The sequence below is a fragment of the Psammomys obesus genome, unplaced genomic scaffold (genome assembly GCF_907164565.1).
Source record: "Psammomys obesus unplaced genomic scaffold, mPsaObe1.curated_primary_1811, whole genome shotgun sequence".
Classification (NCBI taxonomy): domain Eukaryota; kingdom Metazoa; phylum Chordata; class Mammalia; order Rodentia; family Muridae; genus Psammomys; species Psammomys obesus.
This window is the reverse complement of record NW_026596117.1, coordinates 9,513,008-9,525,867: the sequence shown is the minus strand read 5'-3', so window position 1 is coordinate 9,525,867 and position 12,860 is coordinate 9,513,008. Positions and strand designations below refer to the sequence as shown.

The window sequence follows — 12,860 nt, the reverse complement described above, 5'->3', positions numbered from 1 at the left end:
CATTGTCTAGTACTGGGAATTAAATAAAAATGAGCAAGAAGTTGTGCTTGGGTTGGGTCCAGGGAGTCAGTCATAAAAACAGACAATCAAATACAATATGCAGGTTTTTGAATAAAACATAACATTTTATGGTCTAGTTGTTCATGACTTAAGACGCTGGATTCTCATGATCATCAAAGATAGACCTGGGTCATGGCTCCAAGTCTGTTGTCAAATGCAAATGAAGATAAAGATACACATTCTCATTTATGCAACATGGAGGCAGGGTTTATCAAGAATTATTGCAGAGGGCTGGAGGGGTGATTCAGTAGTTAAGAGCACCTGTTGCTCTTGCAGAGGAGCCGGGTTTGGTTCCCAGCATCCATACGGTGGCTCACAACCATCCATCACTCCAGTTCCAGGGACACCTGACGCCCTCTCCTGACCTCCATAGGCTGGATTCTTTCTTCCTCTTCATCTTGGAGATGGGAAACTGAGACAGGTCAGTCTAAGGGGGCTTTGCTCAGAGTCACACTGTAAATAAATAAAACTAAACAAATACAGGTTTAAACTAGGTATCCCATCTCCAAAAGCTTAATAGTCATTACATTTTATTGCGATAATGGGAACATGTACACAGACTTAGAGGGTCAGAGGGGAGCACCTGCAGATTTAGGGAGCGATCTGGAGGAAGGATGAGGAAAGGCTTCTCTAGGAGTTGGTTCCTAATTAAGTCAGGTAAGTGGTCAAGTGGCCAATTAAGGTTTGTTTGTTTGTTTGTTTGTGCTTGGGCATGGGAAGAATTCCAGCAGAGGAAATAAGATGACGGAAGAAGGTGAAATGGCAGTAAGAATCTTGGGGTTCCACAGGGTCCATAGCAGTTTGATACCTTGGACCAGCAGCCAAGGCAGGGAGTTGGGAGAGAGATTTGCAGAGGTGGGTGGGGTCAAGCCAAAGGAAGTGTTTTATGCAATACTGAGAACCTAGGAATTTATCCTGAGTGACAAGAATGCTTGAAAGATTTCAATTAGGGGATCTAATGAATCAAATTTACATTTTTATCTCCACTCTACTGATGACTATAAGAAGGATGGATGGGCACAAAAATGCTGCCTGAGAGATCAGTTAAGCTTTTAAAATAGCCCATCAAGGCCAAATTAAAATATATATATTGCTTTTGCCTTTATTGCATAGATGATATAAAATAACAGCAAATACTCATTGAATATTGTCTTCCATGTGAAAAGCAGAGCCCTCATTTATCCTCATGACCATCGTGAGGAGGAGGTACCGTTACAAGTCACTTTTTACAAAACTGAGTACTGAGGGGCAGAGTGTGGGTGTGCATGGTGATAACGGATGTCACGTGTGGTCCTGTTACATTTATGGATGCACAAAGCTGGCTGGGCTACGCGGGAGAGAAGCTGAGGGAGCAAGAGCAACAGGAGCAGCAAGAAGTGAGCCAGTCATGGGATACAGATCCTTTGGAGTAGAGTGGGGATCTTGTGGACAAGTTTGGGGAGGATCCACTTGTGCCTCATTTTACACACGAGATGACATTAAGTCCAGAAAAACGAAGTGACTCACTCAAGGTCCTGTAACTAGTAAATCACAGATGATGCAGGCTGTGAATTCGGGTTACCCCTGGAGTCTCTGCTCTAAGTCTCTGTTTGGGCCACAACCACCCAGTTATTTTAGAGTGAAAAAGCATTTGGGGAAGAAGTCTTGGATCAATACAAAATTCAGCATCCTTCACACCCCACATTCATAGCTGTCGATACACACATTAATCTTTATAATAAAATGAGTAGAAACATTTTTCAGTCTGTTAATGGCTTACTCCTTAGAGTGAGGTCTTTGGGAATACACATCAACACGGTGTTGTCTAGAAGTGTGGTTTCTTTGAAAGTGCTCATGGGGTCTCCGTACTTTCATTATCTATGAGCCTGGGCTTTGAACTTTAACCTGGACCACCATTACTGGGGTTGACTACTTAATTTATGGGGATCTGGGAAATATGAAAATGAAGTGTTCTTTGTTTAAAAAATGGATTTTGGATTTTGGATTGTGAGGCCTCATGTGACCGAAACAGCCAGATACCATAGAGTTTGCTTCTGGAGGTAGCCTTATCAAACACTTTGCCTGTCTGAATGCATTGCTTGGATCTTATAATTCTGTTCAGCCCAAAGATGCATCCCAAAGATGCATTAGTCAGCCCTCAGTTTGAAGATTTTTTTTTTTCAGTGTCCTTCATTATCAATGTCCGGGACACAGAAGTAAATGATGCTGACAGAAGCCTCAAAAAGGCAGGCCCCCCCATCCCAGGAGCACAGGCCTGGTGGCACCTGGACTTCAAGTAAGACTAGAAGGGAAGGGTTGCAGCTCAACGGCTTGTTTAGTTTTAGTGTGAAATAACGAGAGAGTTGGAAGAAAATGTGTTTTCAATACATATAACTGCCACAGTGTGTGTCCAGAAGATATACAGAACACTTATAAATCAATAAGAAAAGACAACTCAATCGAAAAATGAGCAAAAGTCTTGATTAAGCATTTTGATCAAGAAAACTCATGCATAGCGAATAGTCTTATGACAACACGCTCTGCTCTCCGAGTGGTTAGGGGGAATGTAAATCAGAAGCACAGAGAGACACCCTTTTGTGTTTATCAGTCTGGCAAGTTATAGTTTGTTACTATAATAGTTTCCCGTTCTGACATTTCAGTTGCCAGCAGTCAACCACAGCTAGAAAATATTAAAAGGAAGAATTCCAGAAATAAACAACTCATATCTTTTTAAATTGGACGCTGTTCAGAATAGCACGAGGAAATCACACTCCATCTCACTATGGATGTGTTATCCGTTTGTGCAGCATGTCCGTGCTGTGGATGTCACTGGCCCAGCAGTCATTTAGTGGCCATCCGAGCTTTCAGATCTGTGGTCACAAAATCACTGTGCCCCTGTTCCTGTATCCATTATTCTGCTTAAGAAGGGCCCCAAAGCACCAGAGTGGTCAGGAGGTGGTCTGCATAGGCCAGTGAGACGTACTGTGATTCTTGTAAGTGAAAAGGTCGGGGTTTTCCACTCGACAATGAGAGGCGTAGGCTGCGGATACTGAGGTCTGTGGATGAGTGAAACGAGGGACGCTCTTGCCTACAAAATGGTGAAGAAGCAAAAAACAAACAAACAAAACAAAAACAAAAAAACTCCCCCCTCCAAAAAAACAACAACAAAAAACCCCCTGCCAGTTTTGCTGTTGTATCTCAGATGGCAAAGTTCTGTCTGTAATATATAGCAAGTGCTTAGTTAAGATGGAAAGTAGAAAAGGCACTAAGTTAGAGCAGGAAAGTGTATGAAAAAACACAGTATATACAGGCTTTGGTGCTATGGTGTCATGCATCTACTGGGGTTTTGGAATATATCCTTTGTGGAGAATATGGGGAACATTCTACAAGTTTCGGGTGAAAATATAATTCAGTGGGAAATCCAAAATGGTTCCAGTCACTTTGGTAAAAAGTTAACTGTCTTAGTTAGGGTTTCTATTGCTGTGAAGAGACACCATGGCTACAGCAGCTCCTATAAACGGAAATGTTTAATTGGGGCTGGCTTACAAGTTGAAAGGTTTAGTCTATTAGCATCATGGTGGGAAACATGGCAGCATCCAGGCAGATGTAGTGCTGGATTTCCTTATCTGGATCAGCAAACTGTAACACACTGGCCAGGCTTGAGAATCTGAGACCTCAAAGCCTGACCCCAATGACACACTTCCTCCAGCCACACCACACCTGCTTCAACAAGGCCATACCTCCTAATAGTGCCACTTCCTGGGGGCCTATGGGACCATTTTTATTCAGAACACATTACCCCAGTGAAATGAAGCTATCTTAGTCTCATAAAGATGAGTATGTGCCTGTCCTGCAAATCAGGACAATGAATTGTGATAAAAGGGTGGTCCCCTAACAGGCATACGGAGAAAGTCACCTGGACACTTGCTGGACAAGCAGCTTCTCAGGCCCCACTGTAGGTCACGGGACCTGCTGTTGATTACTGATGCAGTGGGCACGTGTCTCCCCAGTAGACGTTCTCATCGGAAAGCTCTGCTCCAGAGGCTCTAAAACGTTCTTCCTAGAGGCTCTTACCAAGAACACCCGAGAATAAGAAATACATTTTACAACACAGCACAACACACAGAAATATACACAAACACACACACACACACACACACACACACACACACACACACACGCATTCACGCATTACCATTTTGTATTCCCATATTGTTCTGATTGAGAGTCACAAAATTAGTAAATCCTGCTATTCAGTGGGGTCTTGTGGGGAAATTACTATCCTAAAGAAACGCTTCCACATATACTTGTGGGGAGACACAGAAAAGATGGTTTTAGGCAGGAATGTACATGCCATTTACATGTGTTAGTTAATTTCCTCATTGTTTTTGTTTTTGTTTTGTTTTTGAGATAGGGTTTCTTTGTGTAACCGTGGCTGTTCTGAACTTGCTTTGTAGACCAGGCTGGCCTCGAATTCACAGAGATCCACCTGCCTCTGCCTCCTTGAGTGCTGGGATTACAGGGTGCACCACTATGCTTGGCTTACTTTCCCTGTTGTTATGACAAAATGCTTGACAAGGAGCTGTTTGAGAGGAGAGGCTTTTATTTTAGCACGTAGTTCCAGGGGACGTGTTCTAGCAGCAGAGAAGGCATGGTAACAGCAACAGGAGGCAGCTGGTTACATTGTCAGGAAGCAGAGAGGGAATGGGAAACGAGGCTGGGCTATCTGAAATAAAGGCCAGCTCTCAGTGACCCACGTCCCCCACTTAGGCGCCACCTTCTAAAGCTTCCACTGCCTTCCTCAACAGTGCCACCATTTGGGGACCAAGTATCCAAACGTGAGCTCGTGAGGAGACACAGCATTCAAAACATAAAACATCCCCGCTGCTACCAAGCAGTGGAAATGGACTCACTACTGCCGTTTGTTCTGTAAAGGATGGGTCTCAAGGATGTAATGTTGGGCGAAACAAAGCAAAATGAGACAACCCCAGTCACAGGAGGACGCACACAGTGTATTTCCCGTGTGCAAAGTCAAACAATAAATGCGCCATGTGTATGCGAAACTATAAATAAAAAACAAGACATTGGTTGCTGCCTCTTGCACAGTGGCTGAGGGATATGATGGGAGAGGCCTGCAGATGTGGGTGACGCTCTGTCGCCGTAAGCTCTGTGATGGGCATCATTCCTTGTTATTCTTCATATCACAGGCATTATAAATATTCCCTCATGCATATTTAATATTAGCAGCAACTACAAAGATAAAAAGAGGAGGCTGTACGTCAGTGCAATTATGACCATAGATTCCAGAAAACACATAGTTAAGAAGTTAAAAAAAAAACTTTTTTTTTAAACCAAAAGTAAATTTGTTTAAAAGCAAAACACCTCACCCCTTCTCCAAATGAAGGCTGCAAGACTGATTTAGTAGCCTTGAATCACTGTGCTGGTCAAAATATTTAATTGCGGTGTTATTCTTCCATTTCAATGTAAGAAAAACATGGCTTTGCTGATGACAATTATCCACTCATACCACAATGGGGGCAGATGTCTGTACTTAATCCGAGAAATTATCTCCATTTCTGTGTCATGAATATCCTTCACAGTAATTAATAACAGACTGTGTAAGCAGAGCCTTTCACCTCCCTGACAGATTCAACCAAATCAGCTATACATAACAGTCTACAAACCCATATGCCACAAGCTCTGCCCAGTGTTCATTTTGGGGCTGGCCACTAACTCGTCAGGATGGATTAGGCCCTCATCTTTTACTGAGTCTTCAGTATCTTTATTATTTATTTGTTACTCACTCTGAAGAACCAGGCTTGATTGTTCCTCCCATTCTGCGGGGCAGGGAGTGAGAAGTGAGATAATTTGCCGAAGGTGGATGAATGAGCTGGTGGCAGGCCGGAAATTAAAGCCCTCAATCCCTGGGGGCGATTTTGAGTCTACCACCTCTGTGAGAGGAGAATGGCTATGTGCTTGTCACTCGCCTTCACCTAAGGTTGCTGAGGCATTGCATGAGCATAAAGACCTTTTGTCCCGGTCTCTGTGGCCTCACAGAGTATATCATACCACTTAACAGCTGCATTGCTCTTATATATTTCTATTTTCTTCTTTTGATGTCCCCTTCATGTAAAAGACGAAAGTCCCAGATAAAGTTGCAAGCTCTCTAACAGCAGAAAATGTGCTTCTCTGCTTCTTCTGGCATCTTTTCTTGGCAACGCCATGGTGCTAGGCATGCAGGCAAATTCTTCGGAAGCAGGCACTGCATTCTGACCCCTTATTTTGACCCCCTGCAAAGCAGGTGACCAAGATACAGCATTCCAGTCTGCTTTATGAGGTAAAGTTTGGCTTTCACCACAAGACATCTGTGTTTGGTTGCTGTTGAAATATGGCCCGGCTTAACAAAATTCAATTTTGACATCACTTCATGTGTGCGCATTTGGCAGGGCCTAGTAAATGGAATCTTTGAGGATCATTTGCTCACAGAAAATTCTAGAAAGCATGCTCTGTACTTCCCATGAGTATTTTCTGAGACAAGCAGAACTGCATAGGGTGCCTCTTCCCTTGTCAACTGTAATTTTCCTTCTTATATAATTAATTGTATCTGACTGTGATGATTTCCAGATCTGAAGGAAAGAATAAAGACATCAAATTGCTTACCAGTGGACAATGATAATACCGTATTTTGAAAACTAGGAATTGAGTCTGAATTATCCTCAAGTCATTTATAAGGATGAGTTACTCAAATGATCAACCATTCTTCCCTCCTGGGCTTTCTTCTTTCCTTCTCTAGACTTTCTCGAAAGTGTACTGTTTTATTTGGTTTGAGACTGCTAATTAAATATCAAGCCCATCCACCTGGGCCTGAAAAACTGGCAGCCTCACCTGGCAGGACTGATATGGTCTGGTTCTTACTGATGTGCCTAGCAGAGGGCATCCATTCTGAGTTCTGTACATCCATTCAGACATCAATTCTGTATCAATAGTGAAGGATGTTGACTCTCACCTACCCCTAGCCATTTGCATCTGAGCAGGTCATATTTGGTTCTCTTCTAAGTGCTTTTGAAGAAAACTGTGTTGTGTATTTTGGGCTGAGTTGCTGCTGATGAACAGGTGTGATGGAATGTTACTAGTTTTTCCTCTTCCTTGTCTGTTGAGCTAACTTCTGGGGTCAGCCCTAGGTTTTGTTTGGGGCTCGTGTCTATCTGTCTCAGGCCAGCAGGTCCCAGCACAGCTGACTCCATTCCTAAGTTGTGTTTCAGACTCTGTTATAATGATTCAGGAATCATGTGATATCACCATCTCCATATGCCCTGACATTTTCTGGGATCTCCCATTCCTCCCGGTCTTTGTGATGTGAGTGGAGGGTGAGTTGCTGGTGTAGCAGTACTGATATATGTAAAGCCCCAGGCTGGAGTCGGCACAGATGCAATTGAGGCAAAAGATTGAGACTGAGAAACTTCATCCTTATGAAGTTAGCTAACCCCCTGCATCCGCCTATTCTCTAGTGTTTTTATTTCATAGATTCAGGTTTTATCCTAAACCAGTGTCATGCCCCTAGCAGAACTCAGCCAAAAGAACAGACATTGCCTAAATATTCCCTGATTCCACGCACTGACAACCCTCCTACTCCATCAATGTCCTCCGCCAGACTCATCCACGTGTTATGACCTGTCAACCAATACGTCATTATCATCCCAGATCAATGCTATACATTAGGCTGCTTCTTTGTTTTATATTATCTGAGCTTCATAAACAGTGTAATGACATTCACACCGTTATAGAACATCAGTTTCACTGGCCTGGCTACCCCTCGGTGCTTTCTCTACCTATTTATCCTTTCCTCCTCTAGCATCTTAGCCACCACTGGTGTTTTTAACCTTCTCCATAGTTTTGCCTTTTCCAGAAGATCATATAGTTGAGCCACATTGTAGGTGTCCATATTTGACTTCTTTCATGCAGTGATATGTGTTTAAGCTTCTGTGTCTACCCATAGTTTGAGAACATTTCTTCTGAGTGCTGAACACTACCTCTTGGTCTGTATTTACTATGGTTTAAGTCATTCACATGCTGCAGATGATGCAAGCTGCTTCCAAGCTTTGGCAGTTATGAAAATTCTTCTGCAAGCTCATAGTTTAGATTATTTTTTTCTGTTGTAGACAAGGGTCTTCTAGAGTTCTAAAGACACAAATCTCTCCCCTTACTTGAAATGATTAGGTAGAATTTTACATTAAAAAGAAATTTAAAAAGCCCTAATGATACATTATGGTAGAGATATAAATAATCCAGGTCTTCTGTTCTTTTCTTACTCTGTTGCAGGCAGCTGAAACTGTTCCAGTCTTTTTCTTGTCTCCTTTATTGAAGTAGAATGAGAGTACTGTCCTTGTTTGACTGAATTCTGGCTAAACCCTTAAAGCTGGTCTCTTTCTTCAGTCTTGCCTTCCTCCTAGTGTCTCCTCTGCATCAGCCGGAGGGGCTGTTCTGATTGACAGAACGTGTTGGGTCATTCTTGGGCTCCATCTACTCTGCACTACTGTTCTCCACATAAAATCCAGTTCTCTAAGGCCCTTGATCCTTGGATGGTCTAACCTCCAACCCCCCAGCACTCTCTTCTCATTCTCTGTTATAGCCCACTCAAGCATCCCTTTTGGCTCCTCTGAGTGTTTGTACATGTTAACCCCTGTGCCATGCAGACAATGCCCGGCTGCTCTCCTATCTCTTGCTCATCTCTATTGCATTCTTCAATTCTCAACTCAAGGATTCCCTCCTAAAGGAGGCCTTCTCTCAATCCACAGTGGAAATAATTCTCTTTATTATGCATAGCTTTGTGACACCCACTCTGGGCACTCAGCACCACACAGAGCTGTTGTGACACTGACTGTTCTGGAACAAGATTTGCCATGGCCGACTTTCTGGAGGCAAGCTTAAAATTTATAAGGTGAGGCTAGGTACAGGTTGCTAGGTCCACTACATGGAGGCGGTGATAAAATCAGTTGAACCCTGGAGCTGAGGGCAGTGAGGAATAGGGAAAAAGGGCGTGGGGGAACTGTGAAGCTATGTAAGGAAGAAGGAAGGAGGGAGGACTGTGTGTACTGGGGCCTTTACTGGTCTCCCTGTGAGATACATCCCCCCTTTCCTTTCCAGAAGACATGAAATGTGAGAAAATTGCCCAAGTCCAATAATTAGCGAGAGACAGAGTTGATTGGGTTGTCAGATTTAGGAAATTAAAATATAGGACACTCAGTTAGATTTGAATTTCAGATAAATGACTTGATTTATTTGTGCTGCTATGATATAATGCTGCAGAATGGGTAATTTATGAATGATAGAAGTGTATTTCTCATAGTTACAAAGCCTGGAGAGTCTAGAATCAAGACAAGGACTACCGCTCTCCTTGTTTGTGTGTCCTCCCAAGGACAGGGTTTCTGTGTCCTCAGATGGCTGAAGAACAGAATAGAGGGAGGGCCACATGACTGGAGCTTCTTTTTAAAGAGCTTTAATCTCATGCACTTTGTGGGAGCTGTGTGACTTAACCTCCCTTGAAAGGCCACACTTCTTATTATCATTGGGGTAGACATTCAATGTGGAGTTTGGTAGGGGCCCGTCTTTTTTTTTTTTTGAGTAACAAATGTACTTTTAATTAATGTTAGGTAAAAAACTACACAGGGAGAAGGATCAATGATTATTTCTGGCCCTAATTTATCAGAACCAAATTATCTACATTAGAAAAAAAAACAAAACAACACAACAAGGCATTATATCCTCACAGGTCACATGCGTGGCTGGCAACCAAATCTGGTCTTTTATATTCCATATTTCTTCTTTAACTCTTCTACTTTCTCCACAGAGGCTTTCATGGCATTCGTGGAAGTCCCTTTCAGCTTATTTCATGAATCCCACTTGGCTTTGACTTTGAGGTCCAACAGTCCAGGATGCTCTGTATTTACATCGCCCACAGTGGCTTGTTTGAAGTGGCTGTAGAGGAACAGCATCTCTTTGTCACTCAGCTGTGTCTCGAGGTGCTTCACCTCCTCAGCAGCTTTGTCAAATTTAGCCTGAGACATACCGGAGAGGTGACCTGGACCCCAAAAGCATAGAAGGAGGCTCAGAGCAAGCAACAATTCAGAAGGGACCTGTCTTTAAATCATAGCAGTGGTAAACACTTAAAAGTATATCTCAGCTGTCTGCTGGGTGCCCAATATTTTAATCAGCAGCTCTAAAAGGCAGGCGCCTTCTTCCACACTAATGACAGGTAATTCACAAGCAGGTGAAACCACTCAAGCCCACTCAGTGGCTGAGACTATTGAACAAGAAGAGGCAGTGGTCAGGCTGCTGGACTATGGTGACCACGTAACCGTGCAATTCTCAGCTCCTTAATGACAGTAAAAACCACAAGATGGCATTTCCAGAAAAGTTGAAGCTCTGCCTTGCATCACAATTTGGAGAAACTTAGAAAAGAGCAACCTTAAACCCCTTAAAGGAAAGTGAAGTGTCAGTCAAGCACTAATAGATTTCCTAAGGAAGGATGCCGAAGTATGGAGATGTATTTGGAAGGATGCTCATGGAGAATGAATATTGCCCTCCCCAAAGTGGAAACAATTATAGCCACTCTATTTTGCAACTATTAATAACAATGAACACAGAGACTCTTTAACACAAGAAAAGCATATGCTACAAGGTAAGACACGTGACTGTGCATAAATGATAACCACACCTGTCTGAGGGAAGAAAAAGGAAGAACAAAAACTCACACTTAAGAAAAATGATGGGTAAGAAATACACCATTTGCCAAAGTGGTTTTCCTTGGCTGGCTGGTGACTGTTTTCCCAACTCAACTCTTTTGTGTTACCCAAACTTTCTGTCAGTGGCTATATACTGCGTCCACAATGAAAATCCTGGGTGTTTTATTTTAAAGGTGTGGAAGATGCTGTTTCTTGTAATGTCCGTGTCTTTTTCCTCAGTAGATATAATTTTCTACTTATGCAGACAATAAATACTTACTAAATGAGGTATCCTTTAAAATTTTTTATTTACATTTATTTATTTATTTTATTTATATTACATTTATTTATTTACATTGTGTATGTCTACGCGTGTCATGTGAACACATGGAAAACAATATGGGAACAGATTTTCTCCTTCAACCACGTGGTCCTTCTCTTTTTCAACCATGTGGGTTGGAACTGCAGCTGTCAGCTTAGTGGCAAAGGGACATTGCCTGCTTAACTATTTGCTGGTTCCAAATGAGGTATACCCCACCGTGGTGTTCTCAATAGAGTTAGTTCTTGTTGGTTTGGGATTTGAAGATAAGCCTCCTAGTCTCTCTTTGGGACTGAGTTTTCCTCATCTGTAACTTGTTGGTTTTGACACAGTGTCTCTGGTGGTTTCCAGAAGCTGTAGTAATTTGGAGTTATTTTCTCACACAAGGGAAGTCCAGCCTGTCAGGCAGTGAGGGAGAAGGTGATCTTACAATTTCAAGTACCTCTCAGCATAGGTAGCTCTACCTTAGGGTCTTGTATGATAGATTTTTCTGAGGCCCTAGATCTGCTTGCCTGCACAGGAATCACTCAGGATTAAACCCGATGCTTTCTGCATTTCACAAGCTTTATTTTCCACGGTTTCAGTGCTTTCTGAATGATTGCTTTGTTCTGTGATGGTAGCAGTTTCTGGCCTGTTTTAGTCTGGTTGGCAGGTATCAGCGTCCCTTTAGAGCTGGCTGGACAGTTTGCTGTGTCCATGCTACATCAGAGAAAAAAACGTGTTGAGAGGACCAGCGTCTTCTACAGTTAGCATTGTAATTTTGTGTTTGGGCAGTCAAAGAGGTGTTTTGTACAAAAGCAAATTACCAGGGAAAAAAGAGGATTTGAGAAATCCTTTATGTTCAGGTTCTGTTTATGCGTTTGAGGCATATTCAGAGATAAAACAGAAGTGTGCTGAGCTGAGCCGGTTACATCAGGAAAGATGCTCATGTATCCAACAATTTTTATGGTGGATAAAGACTTGCTTGTTTTTAAGCTTTTTACTACAGCCATTTCTAATCCCCCAGCTCTTTATTATAAGAAATGTTTAGTAGCTTCCTGCAAACCTAAAACGAGCAGCCCTTGAAACCTTTCCTTAGCTTTAACCAATACATCATACCCCCAAGTTTTTCTCAGTGCTAGTTTCCTTGATAAAAATTATTTTCATTATGAGGTGAATAGTTTATTCTGTTAGTTAACTGTGGATGCTCTCTGCATAAGTGACATTTGTTTAAAATAGGGATGAGGTGAAATGCCACCTTAATGAAGGTTTACTCAATTGTGAAAATATTAGGATGCTTTAGGCCCAAAGCAACATGTGATGGCATCTTCCATAGTCTCCCAAGACTTTCTCTCTCCCTCCCTCCTTCTTTTATCCCTCCCTTCTCTCCATCTCTCCCTCCCTTCCTCCCTTCCTCCCTCCCTCTCTCACTTTCTCCTCCAAGAGAGGGTCAAATAGAGATTAGGGCCAAGTAGAACATTATTAAATACATGAAGAAAATGCATACAAAATAACTTAAAAATCTTCTCCTCCAACTCTGAACTAAATATCCTTATGCTTACAGCATGCAGCCCAGATTCGCACTTCAGGAAAGCTGCAGTAATTGGCTCTTACAAGGCCAACACTGTTCTTTGAGAACCTTGCTGTCGACACTGCTCTGCCCCTTCCAATTAGTGCCTAACGCTGTAATGTGTTTAGCCCTTTTCCTCCACAAAAACTTATTGATTTTGGCCAAAAAATGCTATTATTTCAGAAAAAGAGAAGAATATCAGATATTGAACCAGCATAAACATCCACATAAC

At 42.4% G+C, this 12,860-nt stretch overlaps 1 pseudogene; it reads right to left on the bottom strand.

The window, feature by feature from the left end:
- Positions 1 to 9,842: 9,842 nt before the first annotated feature.
- LOC129692910 (acyl-CoA-binding protein-like) lies at positions 9,843 to 10,103 on the bottom strand (annotated as a pseudogene).
- Between the last annotated feature and the right edge of the window lie 2,757 nt (positions 10,104 to 12,860).